The 27,838-nt window shown below is 39.0% G+C and overlaps 1 long non-coding RNA gene across 2 annotated transcripts; it reads right to left on the bottom strand.

Moving 5' to 3' along the window:
• Nucleotides 1–6,669: 6,669 nt before the first annotated feature.
• LOC148848910 (uncharacterized) lies at nt 6,670–10,150 on the bottom strand. 2 transcript variants are annotated; one of them, XR_016100419.1, is made up of 3 exons: nt 9,340–10,147; nt 8,410–8,618; nt 6,670–7,593 (listed from the first exon to the last, which is right to left on the bottom strand). It is a non-coding gene; the product is annotated as an uncharacterized LOC148848910 (long non-coding RNA). The 2 variants fall into 2 exon arrangements; XR_016100418.1 differs by lacking the exon at nt 6,670–7,593 and having other exon boundaries at nt 8,164–8,618; nt 9,340–10,150.
• Between the last annotated feature and the right edge of the window lie 17,688 nt (nt 10,151–27,838).

The raw sequence follows: 27,838 nt of genomic DNA, 5'->3' as shown, positions 1-27,838 counted from the left end.
AATCACCAAACTCAGAAAAAAGAAAACATAGTTTATCCCTCAACATCTTGCTAGACAGTGTATGCCCTTAGCTCCAATCAAATTGATGTACATATGCATTTATTGTAAATGAACAAAAGTACATTATTGTTTCATGTTAATATTTGTATATTTTTGTGTATTTACCCCTTAGTTTAGAATGTTCCAGCCGTTAGATAGATTTAAAAAGTTTATCTTATTAAGGCTGACACTGATGTGTTGCCAAAGAAGTTGGGGCAGCTTGTCACAGCTGCTAGATTTAGACCCAAAGCACATGTAGTGTGTGTTTGGATGAAGCACTAAGCTCGAACCATTTTCCAATTATATCCTGGACCTTGGAGATTAATGGGAAAATTTGAAAAGTTACACATAACCCCTACACTTGATTATGATACTACACTAGGTGCTGGATTGGATTGTCTTTGATATGCCAATCAGTGAGATCCATCAAGGGTCAAAACCTGGGTATATTGGGGCAGACTAAGAATTCACCTAAGTGGGTGATCATAGTGATAGGATCGGCCCCTTTGTCGGAAAAAGTGAATGATATGGTTTACACTCTCTTTGATGGAAACCTAAACTTGGTTTCCATTTGTACGCTTCAAACATCTAATTCTTTGCCTTTTATTTTTGAAAGTGCTCTAGTGCTTACTATTAACCCAAATCCCTTATTCCTGCTCAAAAAATATAAATGACATTTCAATAAATCAACCTCAACAAAGCAAACCAAACCAAATATAAAAGTTATGTATCATCTTCCCCATATACTAATTGAATAATTATGTGTCGAAAAACAACTCATGTGCAACTTTTAATAAGAAAGAATTCACTAATATACAAAGAGATTTTGAATATCTTACTTATGTATGTTGTCAAGATTATATGTTAACACAAGTATATGTGACAATAAGTGTTGTGCCAAGGGTAAGATATTAACAAGGTTCCAAAATATATGAAAAATATACAACCTTTAGTTTCAAGGTCTCCTAGTGGTTTTTGGTAGCTTGATCTAAACAAGTTAGATGGGTTCCAAGATATATGTAATAGTAAATGGCCTTCCTGAACAAGAGCTAAGAATACCACTTCTTGTATAGCAATTGCTCCTTGCCCAAGAAAATTTTTGCATTGGAGACAGTTACTTACCTATATTATATTGCTTTTTGTTCTAATGTTCCTTGCCAAAAAATGTTATTTGTCCATGACTAGTTGAGGCAAAATTTAAAACCTTGAATGCAAAATAAAAAAAAAAAAAGCACTCAAGTTACATTAAATAAAATGGTCATGAAGATTCTTAAATGTATTAAAATGTCATCATCTATAAATTGAAGAAATAACCTAATATCCTAGTTGGTGCTTGGAGAAATCTTAAGACCCATATCCAATGCCTTCAATTTTCACTCCACATAATCCAATAGGCCCTCTTCACCCCATGCTTACCTCATTATAAGTACATGTACAAATACATAGAAATGGAGATAAATCCAACATCCATTTTCTCTATTATTTTCTTATTGACTATTAATTATTAATATTTTGTTTATTAATTAATTGATTAGTATGAATAATTAGTTAATTAACTACTAACCACTAATTCAAAAAAAGAAAAAGAAAATGGTACCCCTCAAGCTTTGAAGGATTTGAATTTGTTGTCAAGTGTATTAAAAGCCTATCATCTATATTACAAATATTATATGTTGAATTGTATCAAGGGCACTTTTTCTGTTCAACTCTTTTACCCTCAAGAATGAAAAAAGAAGGATTAGTTGGCTTATTTCAATGACTCTCAACTCTTCTTCCTTTTCACATTCTAATCTCTCTTCCTTTCCTTTTCATCAACATTGGTTACAGGATGGATGAGTTTCTAGGTTGAGCAGCCCTGGTTTCTTCTTTCTACTATTTTTTTTTATGGATATGGTCAATTGATATCCATATACTATGCTGAATTTCAGGTTTGGGCCTTTAATGCAATAAATAACATTTAGAGCAAAAGCATACCTAGATGTATGATGAGAAATAGAGCTCCCTATTTGATTTCTAGGACTAATGTTTCCTACTTGCAAAACAGGATCTAAATGACATACTTTCCCCCTTCAACAAAACTGAAAATATAAACACTTAAAGAGAAATACTTGCATAAATTTCTAAAAGCCATTTTTTTTTTCAGTCACTAGTCTTATCATCCAAGGAAAATGGAAGTGGACATTTACCTAGTTTGAGAAGGTAAATTGCTACCAAGGACATGATCACCATTTGGATAATCATTCTTGTACTATATGCCCAAGAGTTCTGCTAGACCATTTGCTTTTCTCCCTTCTCATTTTCAAAATTTATTGCAAAATTTTGACTGAAACAATGAGAGATAGCACCTTAGATGCCACAACCAGTATTTGGAATAAATGTCTCAACACTTGTTGTGTAGAGCCCACCAACAAACTTCTCAAGCTCACTCTTTTCCCTTTATGACAAGAATTGCCAGAAATTCTTCATATATCCTTTTGTACAACTCCAACTCCAAAATCTCAAGAACCTCTGTATAAGCTTCATCCTTGGTTGCACAAGTTGTACACCTTCTTGCCAAATAAACTCACAACTTCTTATGAATGGGGTAGGATGGTTGAACATCCACCTAACAACATTGCACCATTGGTTAAGCTTCAAAGGCAAATCATGGTGTCCTCTAATCCACTTGGAATAATATGGATACATAACAGTCTCACTTGTTGGACGAATTGCTATAAGGACATCCAGATCAGTACTTCCAGACTTTGTAACTCAAGCAACCTCTGGAGCAAAACCTTCTATGTGATCCTTTTCACATTGCAGAACACCAGGAGATACAAAAAGATGGAAATAGCATTTTTTTATTTTCGTCTTCTTTATTTCAATATCAAACAAGGTTTGGATAGTTTCCCAAATTGACATAGCCCATGGCCTTAGAATGTAACAACTAGAAATGTCATATAGGAGTCAATCATTTCACCGCTAACAACAGCCTCATAATACAACCTCATCTTGCTCTAAATTTCTTTGTTTAGTAAGTCACTGACGTTTATGTAATGGCCTAAGTGTAACTTTGTTCATTTCACTACTAGGATCACAACCTAGAAATTGATGTTTTAGAAGTATACAATAAAAAAAAAACACCAAAATTCATAAGCTAGCAATCAAAATAACTAAGAGAAAAGTATCTAATATATACTATATATATATTATCTTAGGCCAAATTCTAATAAGGAATCAACAATGGTACCTGGTTAGTTTTATGAAACTGGTACCATCTCAACAATTCTTCGATTGGATTGGTTGATGATTTTTATCTTCTTTGGTTTTTGTGGAATGACCAAATTAATAAGTAAACCAATTTGTGGTTTTTGGTTCAACTAACCATTTTGTATTATTAAATATGGAGTAGTGGAGGCATGCAACATGGTGTCAAGGCCTATTAGATGCACAAGGCACAGGTCTAATGAGTTATCATGCTTTTACATTTGAAGAATATGTTTGTAGAGCCTAGGATCATCATGAGTTAGGACTTAATAGTAAGTATTTATAAATAAATTATTAACTAATAAAAATATTAATTAGTAATTAACCAACTAATTAATTAATTGATCATTAATATTAAAATATAAAAAGAAAATAATAAAAAACAATATTTATTAATTAAATATTAAAGAATAATTAATTAATCATATCTAATATTTAATTGATTAAATAATGGTTAATATTTTATAGTTGATATTTGTAGAGCCTAGCATCTCTTTGCAAGCAAACAATAATGGTTAATATTTTATAGTTGATATTTGTAGAGCCTAGCATCATCCTAAGTTACAACTTAAATGGAATTTTACTAAAACATTAATTTTAAATATCAAAATGTATAACCTATGACTAACTAGGTCAAGGACAATTTGCAAAATAATGTTACATACATACATACATACACACACACACACACATATTCCTACCTACATACATACATATTATGTATGAATATGTATGTAACATTGTTTTGAAAACTATCCTTGTCTTGGTTAGTCGGATTGATAAAATGTATAACCTATTGGCCATTGTTCAGATGTATCAATTCAACCATTCAAATGTTTAATTATATAACTCTAACAAGTGCACTAGTTATCAAGTAATATAAAAATATCGTTCTCACGAGGATTTAACAAAATAAGTATTAGAACTACAGCATTCCCTAATTATTTGGACAATCGAATTTCAGATTTGAGAATAAGAACTAATGAAAAAACAGAAACAGGAAAACAAGAGTAGAAGTAACAATGCTGAAGTATGTAACGATTGGTTGAATTCGCTAGGGCTTTCGGTCCACCTAATCATTCCAATGAATATTAATGGATGAGATTATCCAAGATAATGTGTCATTCCCATAAGCTGAAGTCTTTCCAATTTTATTTAATATTCTGTCTCGAGATATACTAAAACTACTTCTATCAGGTAACCCATCGATCTCTCGACTAGAGTTCTCAAGATAGAAGCGCATTAAGTCCAAGGAAAAACTATTATATTCAGATGAATCATGTGTATATACCCCTATATACCATTCAATTCACACCATGAATTATGTAGTCAGCTATGTGAATTCCTCTCTCGATTCATTTACATACGCTTGATCAATTAAGAGATGATCACTCCTAATAGCATTAAGCAAGATAATTCATAGACTATATGAAAATCACAATCTTGAATAAATCAGAATAAAAATATATTCATTGATATGATTAGGCTTTTCACAACCCTAATTACAGATAAATTAGTTCATACTAGCAGAAATAAAACAAACAAGAGGAAAGAAAGAACTCATAGTTTCGCCCTTGGAGTTGAGATCTCCTCTTCTCCTTGCCGCCACCTCCTTCTTGCAGTCTTCTTGCTTTTCTGACTGATTGCTCCTTTGCTTCTTGATGCCTCTCTAGTCCGCCCCTACCCCTTTATATAGCTTAAGGGGAGGGGGTGGTCTCCTACTCTTTCTTGAAGTTAATCTCTCAAAAATAGAAAGTCCTAGTCTAATCCTACTCTCATCTCTTTATCTAATAAACTCAATCTCTTTATCTCTATGGGATTACATCATAAATTTAGATTTGATAAGACTTCTCAGTTTCTTGTTCTTGGATTCGTATTAGGCCTCCTCTGCGAATTGGGCTGCTGCCAGGCTTTTCTGCAAGTTGGGCTTAAGCTGTGGATTGGGCCTTCCTACGAATTTACCTTGACTTCGGCTCCGGATTTGACTTCGATGCAGGCCGAATCTACGAAAGCCCAAAACATGAAAGTTGTGGCTTTTTCTCTTATCTATCCAGTGGTCTTGAATCAGCCCAATCAGAGTTTGGATACGCAAGTTAGTCACAGATTATTGAACGGTGCTGAAACTATAAAAAGTCATCCGATTTGCCTTTCTTTCCTCCTGATGCCTTCTTTCATGCATTGAACCGAAATACAAGAAATATGAGTCCAATTAAGTACTAATTAAGTATGCAAGACAGAATATTTGGGGATAAAAATGTGATAAATTCTACTCTTATCAAATATGTATGTAACATTGTTTTGCAAAATATCATTGTCTTGGCTAGTTGGACTGATAAAATGTATAACCTATTGCCCATTGTTCAAATGTATCAATTCAACCATTCAAATGTCTAATTCATTAGATTATCTTAAATGAAATAACCTTTAAACAATAATTATGAGATAATATCACTACAAAAAATGTCCCAAAATGAAGTGACTGTAATTTTAATTTAGGAAAAACATTCAATTTTCCGTTATTAAAGATAAAGATTTTATAACAAATATCTAATCATGATTAACTTACCATTTAGTGGTGATGATTAAGTTGCCCGTCACCATAAGTCAATCATTTGTGACGGATGGTTGACAAATGTCTGTCACTATATATCAAGATTTTGTGCTTTTTTAGCGGACTATAAATCACAACTAGCGGAAACCCGTGCGATGTACAGGATTTATTAAGGGAAAGCTAAACAATAAAAAGGGTCATATAATAAAATACCCCTTATAGTTTCATGGATTTACTAAAATCTACTATATAATTAGCATTTTACTAAAACACCACTTATAATTTGCAATGAATTTAATCAATCTTCTATTAGATGACAGTGGAAAATGACAATATTGACCCTAATATTCATTTAAATAAAAAACTAATGCAGGGGCGAGTCAAAGCTAAAAAAGCTCATTCGTTTTGGTATTAGGCCTATTTATTGGCCCATTCCCACTTTCATTGGGTCTACTATGATGATTCATTGGGATGACGTGGATTGGTTGTTCGCTTGTCCGGACTCCAGAGAGAAACGAAAAGCGAGAATCAAGCGGAGCGAAGGATAGATAACGTGGGACACGGTACACCATCTGCCTATTAGACGAGGGACCACAAGTGTATAAAACCTCTTTCACACGATCTGAGACAACCTAAAACCTGAACCTCCCTTACTACCGATCTCGCAGTTCATCTCTAATTAATGCAGCAAAGTGGAAGAGGGGGAGAAGGAGAAGACTAAGAAGCAGTAAGCTTTTTCTTTTCGCAGGGGCAAGTTCTATTGGATATTTGTTTCAAACATTTGCATGTGGTTTCTGGCTGAAACCCAAAAAAAAAAAAAAAAACCAGAAATGGCAGAGAGAACCGAGATATCAATTAATTTGGCAAGATTCTGTTCACCCTAAGTCACCTAAACACCTTGTCAACTATGCGATTTACAAACAAGGAAATATTTACATAGACTACCAAAATGATATAAAAATATAAAAATGTCACTGATATAGAATGGATACATGTCTCACAAGGACAAGAGTTATAGGACATCACACATCACTTACTCTTCGAAGTTTCGCCAACAAACTCTGTAATTGCCTTGACTGTCTTATCCTCATCTTCATCTTTGGTTTTGATCCATTTGATTGTAAGTGCTTTTATCCAATCTTGAAGGATGATTTCCACCATCAATCACATGCAATTTATTGATGGAGGTTTCATCCTTTTGCAAACTGCAACCATCCTATCTAGTGGACAGAACCCAATTTTTTCTACCCTCCATCTAAATCTCCATCTAAATCAAACAAATATTTGTCTAAGAAGAAGGCATAGAAGACTATGAAAAATGGAGAACAAAAATAAATGGAGAAGGGGAAACAAATATTTGTGCAACCAGAATGAGGCTCTCCAGTTCTGAAAGATCACAATTTGAAGATGATTTCAAATGTTGTAGAGCCAGGGATATATTAGGCAAAATCATCTGTCTACAATGAAGATGCAGGTGAGGCTGCTTCTCTACAATGCTTCCACCCTCTGAACTAAGGCCAAATGGACACTCCTTTGACCTTGGAAGTTTCTTATTCTTCTGAGAGTTTGACCAAGAAAGAGGTTTCCATTTCCTGTGAGCTTGCCAACCATACTTGTAGTCTCCAACTATTGGTGTCCCCAGGACCTCAGCACAGTGGACACGGAGCTGTGTTATCAGGGAAGGGGTTAGAAAAAAGTGTACGACCTGATCTGGTGTTTTCTACCAGTAAGTGGACACAACTCTAACCATGTGTATCCTGTAGCAAAGGTAAGCAAACATAAAAAAGACCAACATTATGTGTGATAATAAATAAAGGTGCAAGCAATGAAACATACAAATCAAACCAGGAAGTTTGCCATGCACAAGGGCATAAGGAGAAGAGACTGGTTCAAATGGAATAAAAGTATAAAAGTTTAGGTCAACAAGGAGAAGAGACTAGTTCAAATCTTCTTCATTCCTTGGAGACCCTTCTCTCTCTTTCTCTCTCCTTATTTTCTCTCTTTTTTCTACCGTATCAAGAACCTTTTCTGTGCAGTGAACTTGACTGTCTTCCCATTGTTTATAGAATCCACTATATTTCTTAATGTATTTAAATATGAAATTAAGATAATGAAAAAAAGAATAGTCTTAAGTAAATGGTAAAGAGAATTTTTTTGTGAAGATCAAAATGGTAAACATAACTTCCAGTGAATTAGATGAAAAATGACCTATAACTTTAATCTACAATTATTTAATTAATCTAAAAATGACTTTTAAGTTCAACATAAAATTCAATAAACTAAATAAGCCCTATCACAACTATATCAGGTCAGCTACAAGAATCCTCTTTTTAATCACTAGCTACATTAATCATTGTACTCCATCAAGAACTCTTTCTTTAGTCAAATTGTATGTACATGCATCCCCTTTGGCCTTCCCCTTTCTCTTTTGAGCCTTCTACTTTCACCAAGTAACTTCTTTTATAAGTTTGATAAATCTTTTCTATATTAGAATTACATCTAAATAAAACAGTACACTTTTTGTTTAATACATTCAATCTGGCCCCTCTAAGAAAAAAAAATTCTGGATTTACCCTACAAAGTATGCTGCTGATCTAGAAGTATGCACAGCCACATGCCATTTATAAAGCTTTATTGACACCATTCACTGTAGCCAAGTTTTTAGCTAACCATGAGCTAAAGATTTCATCACTCGATATTTTGTTACTGCATGCTGAGATGAGATGGCGTTGTCATTGGTAGCAACGGTCCTTCATTCAGATTTCCCATCATCCAGCACCACCTGTAAACAATTAATTAGTTGCTGCAGTGCACATTTGAACCACAGTCATTAATCTAAAGAATTGGACCAGGATGGACACTCTGCTATCACCTAGATCCTAAAATAGATTTCTTAATTCACAGTTCCTAAATCCTAAAGAACCATTTAACTCAAAATGAATCACATGGGAAGACCATTGATCCCAAGAAATCCTTATGGTTTTCACAAAGCCATATAGTTAAAAGGGAAGGCTTTTAGTAGCATCAACAATTTGCATCAATCTTTGCTGGGAAAAGGAGGGGAAAAAAGAAAATCTTGAAACCACCAAGTAACAAGACACAAATCTAGGCATCAACCCACAAATCAATGAAACACTGATTCAAATTCAAAAATACAAATAAATAATTAAATGAAAAAAGGAAAAAAAAAAGATTTAGAAACCATCAAGTGTCAAGAAACAGATCATATCTAGCCATCAACCAATTGATTGCAGGGGAAGGAGACAGACAGCTTTATAAGTAAAAAGAATACAAATTGTTCTTGTGGTGGCCATATATGTAAATAACGTTAAACATAAATATAAATTCCTACATTGACAAAGAAAAAGAAAAACGAACAGCCTCCAATCTCCATCATACCCACACTTACCCAAAAATCTGATAGGATCTTCAGGAGTTCAAGACCAAGCCCTAAATTATTCAGCAGCTAAAAATAACCAAATCGTAGGTTAAAGAAAACAAACCCAGATGATGGAAGGCGACATTAGGATCGTGGAAACCGAAACGGTTAAAAAGCTATTAACAGCAACGGGTGATCTTTGAACACCCTCTGGTGTATGGATGGACAGGGCCTGTAGCCTTGTAGCAGTTATGAGTGTAGTACGACCTCCCGGAGCGAGGTGAGCATGGGATCCTGTTGGCGGAGAGAACACCGTAGGAAATGTAGTAGTGAGCCGTCCTCCAGAACAGAGACCTCCGACTCATCCCACCATCTATGTCGTCGTCCTCCCACCATCGTGGGAGGCCCAGCCCACGAGCGTTCATCTCCACCTATCTCTAGGCACTCAAGTAAAGGGAGGGGTCTAACACATTAGACATCCGGATTTGGAACTGGTCTCAAACCTATATTCTAGTTCCCCTCTTCGTACCCCCGAACTAACTTTGACCGTCGGAGACTCTGCCCCTGCATACCTCGTCCTCGGCAGCAACCTCTCCGAATCCTCAAAGCCAATCCGAGCACCAACACTCATCATCGAATGGCATTGTAGAAGGCCATTCCTGGGCCTCTATCATTAAGCTGCAAGCTCGTGTCTTCGGCCTGAACTTGAACACCTGATCTGCAACCGATGTAGACGAGACAGAAGCCAAGCAGTAGAAGGCCATTCCAGGGCTTCTGTCGTTAGCTGCAAGCTCGTGTCTTTGGTCTGAACTTGAAAACCTGATCTGCAACCGATGTAGACGAGACAGAAGCCAAGCAGGAGCATAGGTCCCCAGTTTTCAGAGGAAGTGGTGAGAGAGAGAGAGAAGGAAGATAGACAGGGAACCAGAGTATCTGGTTATCGTATAATTTTTGCGAGAACAAATAGCAGATGGGAACTGATTCAGAATTACCTTTTTTAGCATTTCATAATGTTATAGAGTTTTTGTATGCCCTATTCAAAATGATGTAATTTATGAGTTTATTGTAAATGAATAAAAGTGCATATTTGATTCATCTTCTCTTGGTATGTTTCTGGTATGTTTCTGTATAATACCCTTAAACTGAACACTTAAAGAGACTTGTGTTAGTTTAAAATGTTTACAGCCAGTGGGTCGGTTTAGGACACCTGTCCTGACAAGACTGACACTGTGGTGCCACCAAGTCAGTTGGGGTGGCTTGTCTCAGCTACCGGGGTGAGACCCTAGGCACATACAATGTGTGTTTAATTGAATCTTTGAATTTGACCAGATTTCCAGTATTGCCCTGGACCTTAGAGATTGATGGGCAAAACTGGAAAGTTACACCCAACCCTTAGACTCGATTATGATACTACACTAGGTGTCGGATTATGCTATCTTTGATGTACCAATCAGTGAGATCCTTAGTGGGGGTCAAAACCTGGGTATGTTGGGACAGTCTGAGAATTCATCTGAGTGGATGATCATAGTGACAGGATTAGTCATTTTGTCGGACAAAGGTAATGATTGGGGATGCACTCTCACTAATGGAAACCAAGACTGCCGGTAGCCGATTTCAATTGTTGAGATTTGTTTTGCAAAATATATTTTATATGAGATATAAAAGTATATATATATATATATATTATGGTTTTGAAATGTTTGCAAATATGTTTTAATTCTCGGGATCCATATTTGAAAGAGTGCAACACTGTTCCTTGCAGCCGAGGGAGAGGTCCTCTCTTGTCGGGCAGTGTATGATCATTATGGGCTGAGATGTTAAGTGTACGACCATTGAGGATAATGCCTGATGGGCTAATCTTGCATCTGCCCACAGTCCTTGGGTGTTACAAGGTGGCTTGGCCCAGGGACCACTTAGGGTAAGTGTTGAGCCCATAGAGCCTATCTGATGGGTTTCAGGGGGTGCACTGTCCATAACAGTGTATTCGGCTAGGCCTTGTAACAAAGGCTGGGCTGAACCCATGTGGTTGATGTGTAGATCAATGTTTGGGTCCCACGCCATACAAGGAAGCCCAACTGGGCAGCAGTTTGGAAGGCTAAATGAATACATAACCTTAAATGGGCCTTAAGCCCATTTCGAACTGGGCTAATTTGATTAGCCACTTAAGGGGCGAATTCTGAGATGGATCAGCTGATAGAATTGGGCCCACACCCTATCCACTTAGAGAATCCAAGATCTAAATAAGATTTAGATATGGAAACTTCCTAATTAGATTAGGAGATGGCTGATCTAATCTGTAGATAAGATATTTTAAAGGGACTTCTAATCCAGATATGATTTGGGTTAGCAACTCCTAATGGGATTAGGAGCTGATCCCTTCAAGTCTATAAAAGGAAGAGGGGGCGGCAGCCTTTAGACATCCCAACACAATCACAAGTAAGCAATAGATAGTCTTGTCTTCAGAGCTGAAATCATAGAAGAGAGAATTCTGCTCCCTGCAAATACTCTCTTGCCGCCTACAACAGTTCGATCTCCAGTTCTTGGGAGAAATCAAGATTGGATCTTGATCCCAATCTTTTGGAGAAAAGATTGGTGGAAGTTGTATTCATAAGCCGTCCAGGTGATTCTTGAGAATGATCAAGTTCTTTTGGAAGAACACTGCTGATTCTGCTCCACCCTGCACTGTGCCATCTTCAGTGGGAGCAGATTTTGGATCCTACCTTGGGCGTGAACACCTCCATTGAGATATATTATTTCTCTGTATCAGGTATTATCTCTCCCTACTCCTTTTTTGTTCAGATCTGGTTCAGTTTATAGTTCAAGAATCATCATTGAAAATATGATTTTTTAAATGGAGAATTCGATTCCCAGTTGAAGAGAGAGAAAAATTTTTGAAATTCGCCCCCTTATTCCGCAATCTTTGGGCGTCCATATGATGGATTTCCTATCCCTTCACATACATCCCACCCAAACAAATTGGCAGCTTCGGTGAGAGCTGTCCATATGATGGATTTCCTATCCCTTCACATACATCACCACCTTGTAATACTCTTCTTTGTGTCTAGCAAATGCTTACTCATAACTCCTACTCCGAACATCCGACGGATTGACATCAAAGAAAACAGGAAGCACCAACCGGCTTCCTGTGTTCCTGCATTCCACAAAACAATTATCAATGCCCTTGCCTCTTCTATTAAATTTAGCAGTTCTGAAGATATGTTTTCTCCTATCTTGAGTTGGTCCGTCTCTGAAGGTGCGGATTCCCCTTTCATCCAAAGTAGTGTACAGGTGATGGATAAAGTAACTATTGGACTCTCTGCCTCTGAAACTCAGGAAGACGTCATAGTTCCGCCTTGTCCGCGTGAATAAGCTGGGAGTGTGAAACGTGTCCTTCGCAAGTAAATGAGTTTTGATGAGACACGTTCTGCCGCTCCACATGAAACGTGTTATTCACATGAAACGTAACGTACAGGAAAGTCAGAAGCCAAGAGTAACACGCATAAATCACTCTCATGTGAAGGCCTTTATCTATTTCGTTTAGCGCAAGGAGAAAACACCCATTGCGTAATAAGTATAATAGATATTATTTTTACCCTTAATAAGATACGGGCAATATAAAATATAAAATAGTGTTAAGGGTATTTTTAGAATAAAAATTTATGGGCTAATGAAAAAACAAACACTTCTTAATGAAAGGTTAATTAAATAAATAAGTTGTAAAATATATGGGATGTTTTAGTAAAATGAAAACAATAAGGTAGGTTTAAGTAATTATAAAAAACTATAAGGGGTGTAGGAATGGCAATGGGGCGGGTATCATATTCTCCGTCCCCGACCCCGATTCTGAAATTAACCCCATCCTCGATCCCCGAGGGGGATGGGTTCCTCATGGGGACCTAAATCCCGAAATTGTTTTCAGATAATAGTATTTTCTAAATAAATTTATTTAAAATAAATAAAATTTTTAAATTATAGACAATGTTTTAAATATGTTTTGAGATATATAATATAAATAATATAATAGTATGTTTAATATAAATAACATTTAATATTATATATATATATATATATATATATAATCGGGGTCGGGGCAGGACGGGGACCTCAATCTCCATCCCCGATCTCGACCTCAACTAAGGATTCCTATTAATCCCTGTCCTCGCCCTCGCTCTGCCAAAACAATCCCCAACCCTAAAAGTGTGTTCTAATAAATGACTGACTTCCCCATCGGGGATGGGGAAATTGCTATCCCTAAAAGTGTGTTTTAATAAATGACCCTAATAAAAACACATAGGAGTATACAATTGTTTTATATTTTCAACTTTTTAAATAATTAATAATTATTCATAATTTATATACTACTTTTAATAATTTTTTATAATACAAAAATCAAAATAATTAATTTCAGTTAGGTTTATTTATCAAACTAATGAAACTGACCAACCTGATTAACTCGACCCGAGTTGGTCGGTTTTCTAGTATTTTAGGTTAGCTTTTATTTAAAAGTTTCCCAATTAGACCAAGTTGGATCATCTTCACTTTGGCCATTTGTAAACCGACCAAAATTGAATGACCTAACCATAGATATATATTAATATTTTATATTTTAAATAATTTTTAATATGGAAAAGTGGGAATTTTCTCATATTTCTTAGTTTAAAATGTTTTATATAATAAATCTAATTTTAAAATTTATATTTTAATAATTATACTATAATTTTTAAAATTAAATTAAAATTTTAAGTTTTAATATTTTGAACAAACTGACCAAACCAAAAAATCGACCTAAACGGATACAACTTGAGTGAGTTGGTTTTCACAAAAGGTTTGTTGGTTTCAACTAACCAACTCCCTAACCTGACCATGTTAATTTTGAACAGACTGAATCGAATCAACTCATGAACACTCATAATTTCAGCTAACTTAATAGTCTTATTTCTGATAAATAACAATAGTTTAATCTCTAATAGTTATTGAAAATTTATAGCAAAATACACAATTGATAAAAATATATTTATAATGAAAATACAATAATTACAAAAATACAATAATCCAGAAAAGTATAATTTAAATTGTTAGTACATAATTTTGTGATATATTTTGCAAAAATATAAAATTATTTTTTTGTGTTTTTAATAAATATTTTAAAGTTATTATATAATTTTGTTAGAATATTTAAATAATTCTTAATTTTTTTAATCCAAACTTTCTTTAGATAAATATAGATAAAAAGTATGGGAGAAGATAAATAGGAATTAGAGATAATTTAGGAGAGAAACTCTCTAGTAAATTAGGGATAATTTAGAAGATAAATAGAAATTAGAGACAATTTTGTAGAAAGTGGGGGAGGTAGTTTAGAAGTAAATTTAGGAGAAGAGATTATTTAGGTTATTGGGAAAGTGCATCTAGGAAGCTTTAAATTTGTCACTATAGAGTTGTTTATAGTGATAGACATACTATATGTCCATTACTAAAATCCATTTTTCTTGTAGTGACACTAAAACCCTAAACTATATGCCCCAAAACCATAAACCCTAATCCCTAAATACTAAATCCAAATCATTAAAACCAAAAGACCGTAAATCCTAAACCCAAACTATGAGCTCCGGGAAGCCATGGCCGACTCAAAGAGATGGAGTCACCATCCTATTTTAGAGGAAATAGGCCCTCTTTTTTAGATTTGAAAAACTCGATTTAAGTTTTTCATAGTAACTCCATCTTCTATGGAAAAGGCACACAACCGAGTGATCTTGGGTCCCAAGGATTGGGAGAGGGAAGGTATTAGGCATTCCTTTCTCCAATGTTGTAGCAGCCCAATATGGGAGTTGTTCAAGCTCAGTTTTTTTTGGAGAAGAACAAAAATGGTTGCAGGAATTTCTTAAATATGGAAAAACTTACTTTCAACTTCTCTTAAGACTGATTTTGAGGTGATGTTATTGGGTCTTAAGTACTGATTTCCCTAAGACCTTTGCCTCTTTGCCTCTATTCTCAGTCAAGAAGAAATTGCAAGCGATGGTTCTCTAACATTTCAGAACCTCAAGCAACCTATAAAGACTAAAGAAGACTCACCTTTTGTATGTACCTTGACGGGAGTTTTCCAGCAACTGAGGACAAGATATAATGATGTTTAGATGGATTCTTGAGCTAGGGAGTACTTCTGGTTACAACAATTTCCACTTAAAAATGGAGGAGGTGAGTTTTGAATTTGAGGTTCGGAGTACCTATCAATTTCGGGTGAATAAGAGGCAGTATTGGGCTAGGAGAAAACTCTCTTCTTTCTTTTTCTCTTTGTCTCTCTATGGGCTTTTCTCAGGTTTCCTCTCTTCAGTCCCCCCTTCTCCCCTTCTTTGAGCTCGAATTATATCAGTATTTGTAAAGAAAGGGAGGGGCAGGTTTGAATTTAATCAGCTACAATGCTTGGGATTCAACAGAGGGTTTTCACAAAAATAGGCAAAGATTCTTCAAAGAAATAAATGCCAATTAAGTTTACTTGTTTGGTGAAACATTTTCTTTGATTTGGGGGTGATTTTCATGGGTTTTGTGCATCCAATGGGAGCTTGAGGCGTGCCAAACATTGCAGCCCCGTATTTGGGGCAGACAATGGCAAAAAACATAAATTTGATAAACTTTTAAATGTTATTTTGTCTTTTCTTAGTTTTAAGTGGGGTATCTTTGGATTTTTGGACTCTTTGGGTCTATTAGGCTCAATTTCATTGGTCCAAGTGTTATAATGGGTTGAGAATGAATATGAAATCAGGTATCACCCTTTTAGGATTTCAAGTTAGGAGAGATGATGTGGCGATTTAATATGGTGTGTCAAAATGGTATCTTTCTAGTTTAATGGTCAAACAGATGAATCTATCCATGAAATTCGATGTACTAGGGTTTTTTAGGTCTCTGAACACAATTGTGATGTCTGCTTGGTCAAGTAGGGTTATGATGATTGAGATCTATGGATGACAATTTTGGACCAATGAGATTTGCTAAAATAGAATCTTTATTTCATGAAGAGTCAAACAGAGGAATTATGGGATGAAATTTGGTGGGTTAGCACTTTTGAACATCCTAAATCTAATGGAAGTGATTATCAGAGGTGTAGATTGACTGATTTAATTCAGATCATGGCCTTATCTTATGGTTTTCCAATCAACGAAGGGCCTGAAATGGAATGTTACTTTTTCAACGGTCAAAAGGAGGTGTTAGTCATGAAATTTGACGTTATGAGGTTTTTTGGGTCTCCGAACATAGTGGTAATGTCTGATTGATCACATTAAGTTGGGATGACAGATGGTAAGCTTTAATTAATAAGATTTATTGAAATAGGATCTAGGCTTGATGGAGAGTCAAATAGGGGGAATTTTGAGCTACGATTTGGTAGGTAGGCATGGAGTCAAGTGGATGGTTCTGATCTGAGATAAATATGGTCAATCTTGGTAATCATTTAGGCCCATTAGAATGTGATCTTGATGTTTTTGCAGTTGTCTATCGTAGATTTGTGTTGGGATTCACTAGTTGATTATTTCTTAATTGTCTTGAGGTGATGGATATGTTGGATTTGATTTTGAGAGGTTGGAGTTTGAATATCGCATAGATCAAAGCCATTAGAAATGAAGTTGGCATGATGAATGGTGGATTTTTGTAGTTTAGTCTGGAAACTTATGTGTAAATAAGTTGTAGTTTTCCAAGTCTAGGGATGATGCCTAATCGGACGTTGATGTTGATCTCAAGGTTTTTATTTGTCTTGTGGATTGTGTTAGAGGAGGGTATTTTGGGTTTTTGAAAGTCTCAAGTTGGTCTACTTGTGTTTCCAAGTTTTTGGGGTCTAAGAGGAGGGTACAAAGAGGCAGGGTGAAGAGACCAAGCAAAAATTGGGTGCTAACACAAACCACAAACACTAAACCCTAAAGCCTAAACTTTAACCCTACACCCTAAACCATAAGCCTTAAAACCCATAAAACCTAAACCCTTAAAAAATTAATCCAATTAAACCATAAACCCTAAACCCCAAAGCACAAACCCTAAAGCCCTAACACCTAACTACATACTCCTACCTCCTTGAACCTAGACTGTAGACCATAGAGCCAAAAACATAAAAACCCCAAAGCCCTATCATGCAAGGCCCCAAACCTCAAAACCCAAATCCCCAAAACATCAAACAACAAACCATAAAACAACCCTAAACCCCAAAACACTTAATCTCCTAATCACTTACGACTATTCTGTAATTCCTAATACCTAACAACTAACACCACCCCCTTGACCCTAGATCGTAGATCCTAGACAAAAATAAATAAATAAATAAATAAACCCAGATGCCTCGAAGTATCAATACATCAAAACCCCAAACCCAAAAATATCATACTATAAACCCTAAACCACAAAACACCTAATCCCTAACCCCTAACCCATAATCCCTAATCCCTAATCCCTAATCCCTAAAGTCCTAAACTTTGAACCCAATTCCTAACCCCTAAGTTCATAACCCCAAACTTCTTACCCTTAAATCCTAAACACCAATCCCATAGCTCCTAAAACCCTATACCAAAAACCCAAAATCCCAACCCCAAACACTAAGTCCTAAACCAAAACCCTTAAACCTATAAAAAGTCTAAAAACAATAAAAGTGTAAAACCCTAAAACCCTAAACCCTAACCACCAACACTGAATACTTTCCACTTGGATTGTAGACCCTAGATCCTAAAACCCAAAATGCCTAAGAGCCAAAAGCCCCAAAACCCCAAAAGCATATTACATTAAAATCACAAACCCTAAAACCCAAAATGCCCAAGAGCAAGCCAAAAATCCCAAAGGCATAGTACATTAAAATCACATAAAACCCTAGACCCATACCCTTAATCATAAATCCTAAACCCTAAACCCCAAAACCCCTAATCCTTAATCCCTAAGTTCCTAGACCAAAACCTTTAATCCTAACCCTAAACCAAATCCCCTAGCTCCTAAACCCCTAAACTAAAAACCATAAACCCCAAAACCTAAAACCTGATCCCCAATCCCGAACCCTAAACACCAAACACTATGCCCTAAACCCTTAAACTTGTAAAAATGCCAAAAGCAATGACCCTAAAACCCTAAAGTACTAACCCACAACCTCTAATACCTACCACTTGGACCCTAAATCCTAAAACCCATAAACCCTAAACCCCAAAAATCCAAAACCTGAAAGCCATAGTACATCAAAACCCCAAACCCTAAGCTCTAAACCTTCAAACCCTTAAATCCATAAAAAATCTAAAAACAATAAGTGTAAAACCCTAACCCCTACCCCTAATGCCTACCACTTAAACCCTAGACCCCAGACCTAACACTTGAAAACCTCAAAACCTAAAAACCCGAAAACACTAAAAGCACAATACGTCAAAATCCTAAACTAGAAAACCCAAATCCCCAAAACCAAAACACCTAAACCCTAATGGTTAACCCCTATACCCTAATCCCCAATCCCTAAACCCCCAAATCCTGAACCCAATTCCCAACCACCAACCCCTAATCTCGAAACTCCTAAAACACTAAACTCCAAATTCTAAAACTCAAAAATCTAAGGCCAAAACACCAAATCCTGAGCCCTAAAAACCCAAAACTCAATTCATGCAAACACCAAATCCCAAATTCCAAACCCCAAAACCTTAAATCCTAAGCTCTAAACCCTAAAACCTTAAAAACAACTAAAATGCTAAAAACAATAAAAATGTAAAACCCTAAAACCTTAAACTTAATCGTAATACCTACCACTTAGATCCTAAAACATGGAATCTCCCAAACACCCAAACATAGACAACTAAACCCGAAAACACAAACTCTAAAACCTATACCCAAGAAGCTTAAACTCTACACCCTAAACTCTAAAAAACCCTAAATCCTAAACTCCAAACCCCATACCTCAAACACTAAACACTAAGGCCCAAACTTTACCCCCAAATCCTAAACCATAAGCCCTAAAACCCCTAATTCCTAAACCCTTAAACTGTTAATCTCCTGAAATCAAAAGACCCCAAAACCCAAACTACAAACCCCAAACCCAAAGTACAAACCTAAACAATAAACCCTAAAACCCTAACCCCTAATCTGTAACTCCTACTCCATTGACTGTAGACCCTAGACCCTATTCCCAATAACCCAGAAACTCGAAAACATTCATGAAAACCTCAAAACTAAAAATTCAAATCACCAAATGAACAAAAGTCTACAATAAGTCAAAATCAAATAGCCTAGAGTTCTACGAGTAAGTACGTATAGAGGTGTAAACAATTTTATACACAAAATTCATATAAGATTAAGATTATAATATATTAATAAAATATTATTTTTTATTTTATTATATTAATTTATTTAATTATTGCATATATAAACAATTTTATACACAAAATTCATATAAAATTAAGATTTTAAGTTTTTTTGTCAATTTTTTAAATAAATAGCTTTGGCCCGATACACGACCCAACCTGGCCCAAGATTTGACCCATGGGCCAGCCTGACCCGTGGCGCAACATGGCACGACACGGGCCCACATGGGTTTGGGCCATAGGCCATGCTTGGCTGACTCCCAAAATTTTCACCGGGGAGGGTAGCACGGCCTGCACAAAATGCGGGCCACCCACGGGCCGTGGGGCCATACCGGGCCAACCCCCAAAATTTTCACCAAAGAGGACAGCACGACCTGTAATGACCCGCAGGCCAGCACGGCACGGCCTGCACAAAATATAAGCCGCCCACGGTACGCACATCTTACTCTTTTGAATTATTGCCGGTCCACTTAAATTTTGTTTTCTTCGTTCTCCTGTAGGAAGGGAGTGGATTTTAAAAAGAAGGAACAAAAAGGCTTAGGTCATTACCTAAAAGTGACCTCTCTACAGGTTTGTCTCCTAAAGTATGGTAGAAAGAGTTACATGAAAAAGGTAAGCTCTTAACTCTATCAACATTTAAATATTCTGAGTTTATGGTATTTTGGTCGATATTATTTTTTTGCTTTTTATTTTTCTGAATAATATCGTCATTGAGTTGGGCAAAGTGGCAGCCACTCAAATTCATTTCCACAAATAGGGATGGTAATTTTTCCCATTTTCTCAATTCTCGTAGGGATCCATCTTGAATAGGCACAGAGATGGAAAATTTTCATCCCTATTAACGGGGACATGGAGAGAACTCCCTATCCTGCGGGGCTCCGATACCTGCCTTGTGGGATCCACACTAATATATATGTATATATGTATACGTATGCTATATATATATATATACACACACACACATACATCTATATATTAATATTTTTAAAAATAATGATTGAATCTTTTTTAATAGGATTAAAAATTTTAATTATTTTATTTTTATTTTTTTAAATAAAAAAAAACAAAAATAAAATGATTAATATTATAAAAAATCATGGAGAATGGGAATCCCCGTGACCAGAAATGGGGATAACCTTGTCTTCGTTAGCAAGTATGAGGACAAGAACAGAGATGAGGATTTTCCCGGGGACGAGGATTAGGAGAGGCTCCCCACACCCCGCCCCGTTGCCATTCCTATTTCAAAATGCTTGTTTTCTTTCTCCATTACTAATTTTCAATAACATTGCATTGCCAAAAATGTCCAGAGGTAAAATAAAGGTAGGCAAACTTTCATTAGTCAACTTTTTGTTCAGATTTTGCCTTGATTAATCTGTTTGAAAGGAAAGTAAAACTTCGCATTACTGTAATATGCCAATTTCACACCAATGAAAAATCTTGTACCCATAAGGATGAATTATGTGGTTCAAGTGCAGAACTTACCAGTCTTTTGCAAGGTGCCAACCAGCGGATTGGTAAGGTCTGGTGGTCGTAGTGGTGACTTGGGATTGAATCCCATCTCCACCTGGATTGGTCGTTATGGGTAATACAAGAGACAAGATCAGCTCCTCACAAATGGGCGCCTCACATGCACATCCACCATGTATTGAGAATATCTCCCGTAAATAATAATTGATAAGTATGGGAGATGTTCTCAATACATGATAGGGTGTGCGTGTGAGGCGCCTGTAGGGCGCCAGGTGTGAATAGCAGATCCAGTCTCGTTACACAATACCGCAAAAAATAAAAAAATAAAAAAATGCAAAACTTACCCCTTTGAAGTGCAAAGATGTTCGGGATGAAAGGTTTCTAGAGAGAATCCACTCATCCCTCAGATTATGGCGACATGGCTTAGAAATTTTGCAGAAAATGAATTGAAAACTTCCATCCAAACACAAATTTAAGACCCGCTCATTTGCTGATATTTAGCAGGGGTATATTGATCAAGCAGATAATTGACCACGATCAAACAGATATTTGGATCCTTATAGTTTGCATCCATTCCAGAGAGTATGAACTACTTGGGGTTGGGTAATTAATACATCCCAGAGGGCGGATAAAAAATTTATCTACGTTCCACATTTTGTACTTTGAGGAGATAGTATTGTTATACTTATTGTTTGTATACAATTTTATGCTCTTATAATATTTTAATAAAGTTTAAGAAATTGAAGTATAGGTGATAGTTGGAGCATTTAATGATGGGGCTCTCATTTTACACCTATGAGTACAAAGACAGTTTAAAAATGTAAACCTAATTTGCATTCATGAACAGAAAAAGAGGATAATTATGCAAAATACATATTAGTAGCGCTCCCTCCCTCTTGGCATTCCCTTGGTCGGGGTAACCTGTATTGATGAAAGGTGATTTGGTTCAACCTAGTAAAGAGATGATACGTGGATACGACCTGACCAAGAGATGATAATTCAGCCTAACGCAACCAGTCCACAATAGATCAAGCTCGGATATTCAACCACCTCAAAATGAGGTGATCTCGGGATAAGGTCACCTTGGGACGAAACCACTTCGGTACCAGATCGCAACAGGATCACTTCGATCCCAAGGCACTTTGGCATTCAATTCAGTTCGAAACTTAAAAGCATCAGCTCGGGGATATCGACTTCAAAACACTACGTAGTAATCTCGGAAATCCCTCCAACAGATTCCGAACCTCACGGGATCATGCCGCGTAACAACTAGCATTATCTCCTCCCTACCCGATTAGGGCGGAATTAATAAGCCTTATCAGTTGACAAAGTTATCCCTCAATTATTGCGGAAACGGATCTCATCGTGATGAAGATCCTGGAACTGATCTGTGAAACCCGCGAGGACTCAACTATGTAAAGGCTTCTCCCCCGATGGCTCAAGGTACGTGTGATTACTCTACTCTCTAGCTCTCTACACTCTTAAGCTTTTTATCTCGCAACAGTCTACTAACTTAAGCATCAAAGCAACATCGCCGGGCTAGCAAACCCGGGTTCTCTGATCCTCCTCTTGCAAATCAACCTAGTCCGTCGTCTGACTAGAAACCAGGTCAACTCCAGTAGGGAGCAGCTAGATCACGCTACATCATTTGGCGCCATCTGTGGAAAATGCTACAGAAAGCCTTTTCCACCATCAATAACAAACTCAAATCCATGGCATTCCAGCAACGCCTGACAAAACAATGAAGTGAATGTCTCCGAGGGGCAGCCTCAGTTCCCGTTTATCTGCATCGGTCAGTTCACCATACTGCTTACTGCGGCTGGGGACCCAACGCTGACCATGCCCCAAGCGACTACACAAGTAAACGCGCCACTCCCTTCTATAGTTGGCGCGACCTTCGCTGAACTATCTGTGGTTCTCCCTAGAGTCAGTCAGTCCCAGTTCGATGACTTGGTACACTGCGTGCGGGCCATTCAGGTCCAAATGCAACAAGTCCAACAGTTCTAGCACTATCAATAGTAAGTCCTCCACCAATTCTACCAGCAATAGTATCAACAACAATTCCCTCCACTACAGCATAGTCAGCAGCCGATTCCACCCCCGCACCCAGCAGTACAACCGAATCAGCCTCGTTTGCAGAACACTCACTCTCCCCGTCGAGGTGAGACTCCCCAGGTTCCACTTCCTCTTGGGAGCCAGGTCTCGCCCTGCGGCAGGAAGGATGGATAGGTCACTCCGCCCGCTTCACAGGGCAACGGTGCAAGCAAATCAGGAGATACTCGGCTCGCCAGGGCTATCTTACCTCGACCCTCGCATCAGAAAGGTTTGCTCGTGGGAAACCGGTTTGGGGTTCTAGCCGCGAACTCGAGGCGAGGACCTTCCGTCCATGGAAGTCAGCCTCAGCATCCAGAGCCACTCCGTGCCAAAACAGTTCCCGACCATACAGAGGTCAGCAACACTAATGTAGAGCCAATGAAGAAGTAGCAGCGAAGGCGTCGCAAGGCACGCCGAACCACAACTCAGAATAGCTAGTTTGCCAGGCCTAGACAACCGGAGCAAGTATAGGGTAAAGAGGAGGCGAGCTCAGCAGCCACAAAGACCGTTCCTCTCCTCTCCAGGTCATCCCCTCTATCCTTCGAGCTCCTGGCAACCCCGATGCCAAAGGACTTTAAAATGCCTCCTCTCGACAAGTATGATAGATCTTTTGATCCAAACGACCATGTGGACTCCTTCCAGTCCCAGATGCACCTAGCTAGGGTTGACGAGTCCTGCATGTGCATAGCCTTCTCCACCACATTCAAAGGAGTAGCTCGCACATGGTACTGGAACCTCGCGTTAGGAACAATCGTAGAGATGTTCGCCTCACACTTTGTTACCAGCAAGAAGTGCCCGAGGTCCCACTGAAAGCCTCTTCAACGTAGTCCAAAGAGAAGGGGAGTCTATCAGAAGCTATATTAAATTCTTCAATGACACCTACTTATAGATCCCCGATCTAGATCCAGCTGTGAGGCTCACGGCAGCGAAGAAAGGTATAAGCCACAGGGAATTCAAGTGGCATGTAGTGGCCAATAAGCCTAAAGACATCATCAAATTCCTCAAGCTCACCAATCAGTTCATTGGGACCGAGGAAGAAATGAACCAGAAGACTGAAAATCCAACAGAAAAGAGAAAAAGAGAAGGTGACAACACAAGTAATGGCAGCAATAAATGAAGAAAGAGCAAGTCCCCGACCAGGGGAGGAAACAAGTCCGGAAGCCGATCTCCTTCGCAATCTCATAAGTCAGGTCAGTGTTCCCAAACTCCGTCGGTTGAGAGGGTGAACTACACACCCCTCAACACGAAGCAAGGAGAAATCCTTATGGCTATCAAAGACTCTTCCTACGTGAAGTGGCCACCTCAGTTGAGGGGAGATCCCACCACCAAAAATAGAAATGTCTATTGTCGCTTCCACAAAGACCATGGACATAGTACAGAAATTTGCAGAAACCTCCGCAACAAGATCGAGGAGCTCATCCATCGCAGATATTTGGAAAACTTCGTACAAAAAGAAGATAGAAATCAAGCTGACTGCCACACAGATCGACAAGGGGAGCAAAGAAGAAATGCTCCCGAATCCAGCAGCAGATAGAGTGAGCAGCCACCAAAGCAGTTACTAGAGGAAAGGCCGATCCGTGGAGTAATCAACATGATTACTGGCGGGTCCATCATCGTGGACTGCACCTCGGCAGCAGGTCGAGCTTCAGCTCACGAACTAGAGAATGAGGAGCATAACCCACCGAAGCGGCGTAGGCTCGAAGATCCCATCTACTTCACAAAAGATGATGCGTGCGGGATCCGATATCCTCATGATGATGCCCTAGTAATAAAGCTGAGGATAAATGACTTTGAAGTCAAGCGCGTCCTAGTGGATTTGGGAAGTTCGGTCAACATTCTGTTCAATGACGTCTTCGACAAGCTCCAGCTCCAAGAAAGTGACCTCAAGCCGACAGATACACCCTTGGTAGGCTTCAGTGGCGAAGAGGTCAGACCGTTAGGGAGAGTCTCAGTACCTGTAGAGGTCGGCATGTGGCCCAACATTGTAAGGTTTGAGCACACTTTCTTAGTGGCCGCGATTCCATCCCCGTACAATGCCATAGTAGGTCGGCCCATTACGCACACCCTACGTGTGGTAGTAACCACCTACTACTTGGCGATGAAGTTCCCTACAGACTATGGAGTAGAGGTTGTGTGAGGCGACCAACTCGAGTCTCGCAAATGCTACGTTCCCGCCCTCAAGGGGAAAGTCAAACTAGTGGCTGACATCGAGCTCGAGTGACCTACAGAGTATGCAGAGGAGCGAGCTACACCAACAGAAGAGATGGTTCACATCCCAGTCTCAACGGATCCAGCTAAGACTCTCCAAATCGGCGCTTCGATTGAGGAACCGCTTCGCTCTCAGCTAATAAGTTTTCTACTTAAAAATTTAGATGTATTTGCATGGTCTGCGATAGAAATGCCCCGACATAGACTCCAAGGTCCTAGATCACAAGCTAAATACTGATCCCTTAGTCAAGCCCATTAGACGGAAAAAATGCAACATCGCCCCGGAGCATTGGAGGATAGTCGACAAGGTGGTCGGGAAGCTCCTAGCGGCCGATTTCATCATGGATGTCCATTCCCGACCCAAGGAGGGAGATGTTCTAAAGTTGTACCTCTCCGCGAGTGACGGGGTAGTCAGCTCGGTACTAATAAAAGAGGTAGATCGGGTCCAACGACCCATCTACTATGGCAGCAAGATTTTTGCAAGATGTTGAAACAAGGTATCCAGAGATTGAGAAGCTGGCGTATGCGCTAGTTACAGCAGCTCGGAAGCTTAGGCCCTACTTCCAAGCCCACACCGTTGTCGTCCTCACCAACAACCCTCTGAGGCAAATCCTGCACAAGCCCAAGGTGTCTGGTAGACTGACGAAATAGGCCATCGAACTCAGTGAGTATGACATCCGGTACGAACCTCGGACGGTGATTAAGGCTCAAGCCTTAGCCAATTTCGTGGCAGAATGCACGTTCAACACCGCAACCCCCAAACTGGCCGAGCTCGACCACACGGAGGAAGCTTCAACCAATGCGGCACCAATCCCTGTTTGAGCAAGTCTGACCTGGGATGAGGAGCCCTGGATCCTCCATGTTGATAGCTCGTCCAACCAGCAAGGAAACGAAGCGGGCATAATTTTGTACGGTCCAAGTGGGATGAAACTGGAATACATGCACTGGTTCGGATTCGTAGCATCCAACAACGAAGCAGAGTATGAGCCATTAGTAGCCGGGCTTACCTTAGTGAAAGAAGTAAAGGATAAAATCTCATCATCTGTAATGACTCGCAGCTCGTGGTCAACCAAATCAACAGCGAGTATGAGGCCTGCGACCCCACCATGGCTACTTATTTGGCCAAGGTCAGAGAGGTTCTACGTGGCTTCCTATCTTATTTCATTAGGCAGATCTCGAGATCCGAGAACGTTGAGACCGACTCCTTGTCCCGGTTAGCCAGCACGAGCAGTAACACAATGAGGATAGTGTACATAGAGGACCTACCTTGGCCTAGCATTCTCGGGGGGGGGGGGGGCAGGAGAGGTCGCTCCTATAGAACAAGCAAAGCCGAGCTGGATTGACCCACTCGCGAGCTATCTACTTCACGGGACCCTCCCTGCGGATCGCAATGTGGCTAGAAGGGTAGAGCTCCAGTCGGCTAAGTACGTCATCATAGACGGGCGGCTATACCGGAGATCTTTCATGCTCCCCTACTTGCACTGCTTGCGACCCTCAGAGGCTGAGCTCGTTCTCCGTGACACCCATGAAGGCTTGTGCGGCAGACACTTGGGGGGCAAGGCTCTTGCTCAAAAGTACTGCGACAGGGGTACTACTGGCCTACAATGAAGGCAGATGCACTCGAGCTCATCAAGAAGTGTGATAAGTGTCAGAGACATGCCAACATCCAACACCGACTTGTTGTTGACCTCAAATACCTCACCAGCCCGTGGCCCTTCGCACAGTGGGGAATCGACATTCTTGGCTCATTCCGCCAGCGACAGGATAGAGGAGATTCCTGGTGGTAGTAGTGGATTACTTCACAAAGTGGGTGGAAGCGGAACCCCTAACGACGATCACAACCCACAACATACGAAATTTCTTTTGGAGGAATATAGTATGTTGCTTCGGGCTACCTCAGGTACTCATCTCCCACAGTGGAAAGCAGTTCGAAGACATTGAGTTCCAAAATTAGTGCACTGAGATGGGGATACAACAGAACTTCACCTCGATGGCACACCCCAGGCAAACGGGCAAGCGGAAGTCACCAACAGAGCCATACTCCTTGGATTGATGGCTCGCTTAGCCCAAGCCAAAGGAATGTGGATAGACAAACTGCCCAATGTGCTATGGGCCTACCGGACTACTGTCAAGACCGCCACGGGTGAAACCCCCTTCAACATCACCTATGGCACGGAAGCGGTGATCCCAGCAGAGATTGAGGTGCCAACACTACACTTGGAGGCCTACAATGAGGAAACAAACGATGACGAGCTCTGTACCAACCGAAACCTGGTGGAAGAAGTACGGGACCTGGCATACATTCGGACTGCAACCTACCAGTAGAGAGTGGCTCGGTACTATAACACCCAGGTCAAGAGACGACACTTCCGTGTTGGCAACCTGGTTCTTCGGAAAGTTATGGTACCTCAGCCCGGCGTCGGTAAGCTCGGACTGAACTGGGAAGGTACGTAGGAGCTCGAAACTTAGAAGGAAAACAAGTACCTCGAGCGTGGAATATCGAAAACCTGAGAAGATACTACCTGTGATCGCCGAATTGGAGAGAGGACTGCG

Source organism: Nelumbo lutea, chromosome 6, assembly GCF_056320005.1.
Source record: "Nelumbo lutea isolate HS-2025 chromosome 6, American lotus-T2T, whole genome shotgun sequence".
Taxonomy (NCBI): domain Eukaryota; kingdom Viridiplantae; phylum Streptophyta; class Magnoliopsida; order Proteales; family Nelumbonaceae; genus Nelumbo; species Nelumbo lutea.
The sequence above is the reverse complement of the archived record's forward strand: the minus strand, read 5'-3'. Positions and strand labels throughout refer to the sequence as shown.